Source organism: Rutidosis leptorrhynchoides, chromosome 7, assembly GCF_046630445.1.
Source record: "Rutidosis leptorrhynchoides isolate AG116_Rl617_1_P2 chromosome 7, CSIRO_AGI_Rlap_v1, whole genome shotgun sequence".
NCBI lineage: Eukaryota > Viridiplantae > Streptophyta > Magnoliopsida > Asterales > Asteraceae > Rutidosis > Rutidosis leptorrhynchoides.
In genome coordinates this window covers 382084967-382092500 of record NC_092339.1, presented here as the reverse complement: position 1 = coordinate 382092500, position 7534 = coordinate 382084967, and the positions used below count along the sequence as shown (strand labels likewise).

At 41.1% G+C, this 7534-nt stretch overlaps 1 pseudogene; it reads right to left on the bottom strand.

Annotated features, from left to right (window-relative positions):
* Nucleotides 1-7534, bottom strand: part of LOC139860572 (DNA mismatch repair protein MSH4-like) — a 59769-nt pseudogene that overhangs the window by 16616 nt on the left and 35619 nt on the right.

Here is a 7534-nt window from a genome sequence, read left to right as displayed (position 1 = left end):
GTTATTTTTGATACATGGCGGGTTTTGGGTTGATTGACGTTTTGGCCATGATTAGGCTTTGGTTTTGGGTGTACTCACTTAGTTTAGTGATTTTGGAAGCGTTGGAACCCTTTTTGGGTGTATTTGAGTTGACTAATTTTGTAATGGGTCAAAATTAGGGTTTATGTGTCAAAATGGGTTTTGAGTCAAGTTTTGGTGAATTAAGTATGTAAATACTTGTTTTAGGTGTTATTTGGTGTTTTGGTAATATAATCACTAGTCGTTAGTGATTTTGGGCGTTTTTGAGACTTAGGTCAAAATGGGTCGACTTTGATTGGGTCAAATTTGGTAATGACACTAAATTGAATTAAATGGATGTTAAACACTTTTTGTTAAGTGTTAAATGGCATTTTTGAATGAAAGTGAACGTGAGAAATGATTTCGGGTTGAAATTGGTATTTTAACCATAAACTCAAACTTGGTCAACCATGAAACGGGTTTTTGGGCAATATACAAGATAGTATGCATTTAATGGCTAAAGTTGATGTATTTGGGTATTTCGGGAACGCGGGAACTAGTCTCGTTAGTTTTGGACCTTCGGGTGTCGTTAAATGTATAAAAAGGTGTATTTTGCACCTAGGTGTCTAAATGGGTGGATTGTGGAGGTAGGTATAAACCCTTGGTTAAGGGTGTTTGCGTCAAATTCTCTTGAAGGGAATGTGTGTTGATTGTGTGAATACCTATATGTATATTATAGGTAAAAGCTTGCTCGGTTGCGTTTGGTGGCGACTTTACATACATGACTTGTGCATGCATCTCGAGGTGAGTGGAATAATTATGCGTGTACGTATATAATGTATTTATTTGTGTGATATGAATGTGGAATTGTCACGGTGTTCAAGACACCACATTCTAAGTAACGAGTAGCATTGTCGCGGTGCTCAAGACACTACTCATTGTTTGATTGACATGTGGTATTGTCGCGGTGTTCAAGACATCACATTGTCATGGGAGTGGAATTGTCGCGGTGTTCAAGACACCACTCATTGTTTTGATTGACATGTGGAATCGTCGCGGTGTTCAAGACGCCACATTGTCATGGGGGTGAGTTAGTCGCGGTGTTCAAGACATCACCCGGGGGATTAGTGATTACGCGGTGTTTAAGTAACACTAATGGATGTTATGAACTCCGATGGTCTTTCAAGTACCGTTCCCTTGTACGATTGGTTAACCATGGTTGAGTGAATTTGTATTTAGCATATTAAATTGTGAACTATATGCTATTGTTGTTGCTAGCTTCTTGTGAATTGTGGATAGTAGTTTATGCATGATGTTTGCATGGCTGTCGAATTGCTAGCTTGTATGCGGTATTGTGTAAGTGTTTGCAAGTAAGTAGATTATATATGTATATGTATAATTATTGCATTCACTAAGCGTTAGCTTACCCCTCTCGTTGTTTACCTTTTTACAGGTATTGTGATTGTGAAGCTAGCTAGTTGATAGACTAGTTGCGTAGTAGCGCTTGGGCTCTATGGGGTAGCTTTCGGATATGGATGTGGATTGGGGATTTTGTAGATCCTCGGGATTATGCTCTTGGTATCGGGTTGGGCTATTGTGTCTTAACCGTGGTGTTGTATAAATGTTTCGAGGTCGCACCGTTTGGTTGTGTCGAGTCAAACCTTGTATGTGAAATACATTCTCTTAAGGATGTATGGTGTCATTGTAAACCAAGAGTCGAGATAAAATGTTTAACGTGTTATTATGATAAATTGTATATGGATAACTATTTCGAAATGGTTTGTATACTTGGGTGATATTGGGACCTAACAAAAAAAAAAAAAAAAAAGTACTCCGTTTTTGGTTAAACGGTTTGAGGTTGTTTCAAGTGGTATCAGAGCATAGTCTAAGGGAATTAGGTGACCTTGGAATAGGTGCCTAGTCTTAGACTTTTGACGGATGTGCGTTATTTGCGGGACTTGTAGGAATACGGGTCGGATTGAGATTTGTTAGTGCCTTAGAGTAGGTGACTAACTAGGACTTATTTTTGTCAAAAGTGTGATTATGTGGGGCCTTATTTCGTGTGTGAATTAGTGCCTTAGATAGCTAGTGCCTAATGTAAGTAGGCGAACGTGGACATTGTTTTAGTGATAGTCACCTAGGATGTAGGTTGACTTGTGGTTGCAGTGTACTTGTGTACATTTATTATTATATTGTATATAGGTGTATATATATATACAGGTATCTTTTGTGTGGTATCCTAGGAATGAATCTATTAGAGAGATTCGTATGTTTGACGGTTTTGAGTGATCAAGTTCACGTAAGGACTTTGGTCATTCGGGTACTAGAATTTATCGCGTGTTATTTTGTGTGAATGTTGCGTCAGTCCGGGTAAAGTACTTTGCGTGACCGTGTGGAAATGGTAAGGTACACATTTGTAATAATGACCGATCACCATTATTACGAAAGTGTATCTTGACACTAAGCATGACATGACAAGTACCGAACGGAGGAAACGTGGCATGGTTGGGGTAGAACGGGACGAATTAGGAATCTTCTATTGGTTCCTAGGGTATAGTAGTCTCGAGTGATGTGCTTGTTGTCACATCAGGTTCTTTGTGAGTCGGGAAGTGTACGATGGATTCGGTTAGTTAAGTGAGCGAGCCAACTCACGACTTTGGTGCGTGCTTAGTCACCCTGGGTAGTGGGTGCACTGTTGAGATTGTTATTGGTTTTAGTTACCCATCGTAACTGGGATGACGAAATTACTCTTGTGTGTGTGCGACGAGGACTTGAATTCCGTAATGGAATGCGACAAGTTTAATGATTGTAGTTTTGAGTTACACTCGGTAGAGTGTGTGGTTAGAGAATCGTGTTAGGATTCTTGTTGTGTGTGTTGCCTTGGAATTGGCGAATCGGGGAGTCCTTGGGTCATTAAACTCATGGGAGTGGGACCCGTATGACGATGGTTGCGTTAGTGTGTTGTTGATTATAGGGCAACATTCTTAAGGGAATACCCCTTGTAGTAGTGGTTTTATCGAGGTGTAGAAAGGATGTAAGACTTGGTGTTTCCAAGCATCCCCTTAGTGATTGGATGAAAGGTTTCGTTAGGCTATGTTGTTTTGGCCTTGTGGTGTGTGTAGCGTGTGATCGCTAGAAACTTTCAAGAAGACAATAAACTGTAAGGTTTGTCGGATAGGTGTGACTTCGAGTTATTATTGTGGTAAAATGGGTGACATCGGGTGTATGAAACCCAAAGATCAAGTTTCTAAATTTCGGTAGATTGTGGTGGGAGTCTGCATGACACTGCGTCAGGTGCCTTCTTATACCTGCTAGTGTAACGTTCAACTCCGGTGATGGTGTGATCACTCTGTGCTTAGGGTGCCCGTGAGATGCCCTTAGAAGTAGCGGAGATTACAACAGTGATCGACGAGTGATTGTAATTCGACGGTTAAGAAAGTCGGAGTTTAAGAGCATTTCGGTAAATACTTCTTGGGAAGTGACTGATGAGCGAATCTTGTTGCTCTTAAGTGTTATATGGGTGAAGATAACCGGTGAGCTGGTAATGGAGTTCATGGACGGTTAGGCCGAAGGTTAAGATGAAGTGTTGATATTGCGGTCGATGCAATTATTGTGTCGGATTGGTCACTCTTCTCCATGGGAGTGAGCAATTGTTGGTAAGGGTTCGTTGCGTGGAAGGTCGGGCGATCTCGACTGAGATGTACGATTGATTAATCGGAATGACGTATGCTTAGGCATAGAGACGTATGTGGGACTTTGGCGGAGTTCGCCTTGCGAACGATTAAGGCAGTCGATTGTGATTTGTGGTATGAAGGTGCGAAGTCGTCGCGTGTACGACACCTCCGGTAATTTTGTATGACGGCTCTGAGAGCCTAAAGTGAATTTGCAGTGATTCGGTGTTTATGATTAGTGATGAGAATGATCATGTGTGTTGTGGAATGGTAATTCCGCGGGATGTTATCATCTTTGCGGTAAGAATGTGGAGCTAGATCCTAAGTGGGGGAGTTTTTACTGCCACCCGAGGAAGCTCCCGTGGTACTAGATCAAGTGAAGTGTAAGACCTCTTAAGTAAGGTGGTCGTGTAGTACCAAGGTGCAGTATGAGACCAAGTGTGAAGTTTGAGATCACGGAAGTGAGAGAATGTAATTGTTATTGTGGGTGCTCTCGTGATAATAATTTGGGTAGATGTGAAACTCGGATAGTACTGTCAAGTGAGTACGAGTTCGAGATGACAGTGAATACTGTATTTTCCCTGTCGGGAAACGTGATCGTGAGAATTTTCAGTGGATTATTCCACTTTGTGGATGGTTGTGAGGCGGGGAGCGCCGGTTCTGTTTGTCTCACGTCGAGACACGCGGTTGTTGTTTGTTTGCGAGAGTGTGTTCCCTAGTGATGCGACCCGTTGGTTGCATGGAAATGTCAAGGCCATCCTTTATGGACGGTCTAGGTAGTAGGGTTCACCCGACGTCGGTGAATATTTTAAGGGTCGTGTGACGAATTGCGAATTGTCGGGATAATAATTCGCCATTGACAGGATTCTAGTACACGAATAGTTTCCATGCTAGTACTAAGGAGCCGTAGGGTATGGATGCGTTGTAGGGTTTGGAGGAGAAACCCTGTGTCGAGTGTTGATGATTTTCCTGGTTCGTGGTGTATTATTGTCGTCCTGGATTAATCCAGAGACTGGTGATCGTGTGCGGATCGATCGATGGGAAAGTTTGTGTTCCCTAGAGTGATTATTTTGGTGATACCGAAATTTCTTCGTTGAAGGAATAATCCGGTTGCGGAAATGAGGGAGGTTGGTTCTTGAAATAGAGAACATACTTGATTGACCGGTTGAGTGTTGCGTTATGGACTGTTAAAGTGCAGAGTTTTAATGGAGGCAGCTTGAACGTTGAGCGCGTGAAATATCGCTTGTTGCGGTAATGCACGCTAGGGATTATTAGCGTGTGGTGAAAACTTCGGATTAATGGAAATTGTTAATGGAATTGTTGCAGACATCGAGTTTGGATGTGTGTCGGAGGACTATAGAGTGTAGGTTCGGATTAGTTAAGTGACTAGGATCACGAGGACGTGATTGAATTTAAGTGGGGGAGAGTTGTAACATCCCGTTTTTCTTCATACATGTCTGAGGTACTTGATTGATCTTTAGAATGTTCATACTTGGTTGTATAATAGTATAAAGATGATTGTACGATGAGTGCATGAAGTGTACCAAGCGTACACGTGTTGCTTGTTCGAATGTCGAAGAAAACTGGACGTTGTTTGAGTTACATGATGTGTACGTACCTTTTCGATCCCAAATAAAGTTTGAGTTGACATTTCAAAACCTTACCATTAGAAAGGAAATCTTATTACGTTTCCAACGATATTTGATTCATCGAAAACGGAGTTACGGTCAAAAAGTTATGGCCAAAACAAGTTTGCTGAAGTTCGGATGAAACAGGCAATTGTCACGGCGCGACAAATTGCTCCGCGGCGCGACAAATGCCTATGTTGAAGGTCAGAAAGCTTGAAAAACATGTTCTAAAATCACCCTTTGGGCCACGGCGCGACAAATTGCTCCGCGGCGCGACAATAGGCACGATCTGGTGCTGTTCAGCCTTTTAATGAGTTAAATGAAGGGCAAAGTTGGTATTTCACATATGGACGGGTTTTTGGCCATAAAACTGATCCCAATCTTATCCAAACCTCATTCTCTTCATTCTCCTTCCCTCCCACTCACACACCAAACCCTAGAGAGAGAGTAAAGGGTTTAGAGAGAGAAAGCTCAAATCGGGGAAGAAGAAGAGTGTTTTGGGTCGGGTCACAAGAGTTAAAGTTGTTCTCCTCGTTCACGGCTACGTTGTGGTAGTAATGGTATGTTCTAATTCCGAAATTCATCTTTATGATTTAATATTCAAGTTAGGGTTTTTAGATTTTTAGTTGTAAAACCCATTTAGATGATGAAGTGGGTTTATGGAAACTAGTTATTTTTGATACATGGCGGGTTTTGGGTTGATTGACGTTTTGGCCATGATTAGGCTTTGGTTTTGGGTGTACTCACTTAGTTTAGTGATTTTGGAAGCGTTGGAACCCTTTTTGGGTGTATTTGAGTTGACTAATTTTGTAATGGGTCAAAATTAGGGTTTATGTGTCAAAATGGGTTTTGAGTCAAGTTTTGGTGAATTAAGTATGTAAATACTTGTTTTAGGTGTTATTTGGTGTTTTGGTAATATAATCACTAGTCGTTAGTGATTTTGGGCGTTTTTGAGACTTAGGTCAAAATGGGTCGACTTTGATTGGGTCAAATTTGGTAATGACACTAAATTGAATTAAATGGATGTTAAACACTTTTTGTTAAGTGTTAAATGGCATTTTTGAATGAAAGTGAACGTGAGAAATGATTTCGGGTTGAAATTGGTATTTTAACCATAAAGTCAAACTTGGTCAACCATGAAACGGGTTTTTGGGCAATATACAAGATAGTATGCATTTAATGGCTAAAGTTGATGTATTTGGGTATTTCGGGAACGCGGGAACTAGTCTCGTTAGTTTTGGACCTTCGGGTGTCGTTAAATGTATAAAAAGGTGTATTTTGCACTTAGGTGTCTAAATGGGTGGATTGTGGAGGTAGGTATAAACCCTTGGTTAAGGGTGTTTGCGTCAAATTCTCTTGAAGGGAATGTGTGTTGATTGTGTGAATACCTATATGTATATTATAGGTAAAATCTTGCTCGGTTGCGTTTGGTGGCGACTTTACATACATGACTTGTGCATGCATCTCGAGGTGAGTGGAATAATTATGCGTGTACGTATATAATGTATTTATTTGTGTGATATGAATGTGGAATTGTCACGGTGTTCAAGACACCACATTCTAAGTAACGAGTAGCATTGTCGCGGTGCTCAAGACACTACTCATTGTTTGATTGACATGTGGTATTGTCGCGGTGTTCAAGACATCACATTGTCATGGGAGTGGAATTGTCGCGGTGTTCAAGACACCACTCATTGTTTTGATTGACATGTGGAATCGTCGCGGTGTTCAAGACGCCACATTGTCATGGGGGTGAGTTAGTCGCGGTGTTCAAGACATCACCCGGGGGATTAGTGATTACGCGGTGTTTAAGTAACACTAATGGATGTTATGAACTCCGATGGTCTTTCAAGTACCGTTCCCTTGTACGATTGGTTAACCATGGTTGAGTGAATTTGTATTTAGCATATTAAATTGTGAACTATATGCTATTGTTGTTGCTAGCTTCTTGTGAATTGTGGATAGTAGTTTATGCATGATGTTTGCATGGCTGTCGAATTGCTAGCTTGTATGCGGTATTGTGTAAGTGTTTGCAAGTAAGTAGATTATATATGTATATGTATAATTATTGCATTCACTAAGCGTTAGCTTACCCCTCTCGTTGTTTACCTTTTTACAGGTATTGTGATTGTGAAGCTAGCTAGTTGATAGACTAGTTGCGTAGTAGCGCTTGGGCTCTATGGGGTAGCTTTCGGATATGGATGTGGATTGGGGATTTTGTAGATCCTCGGGATTATG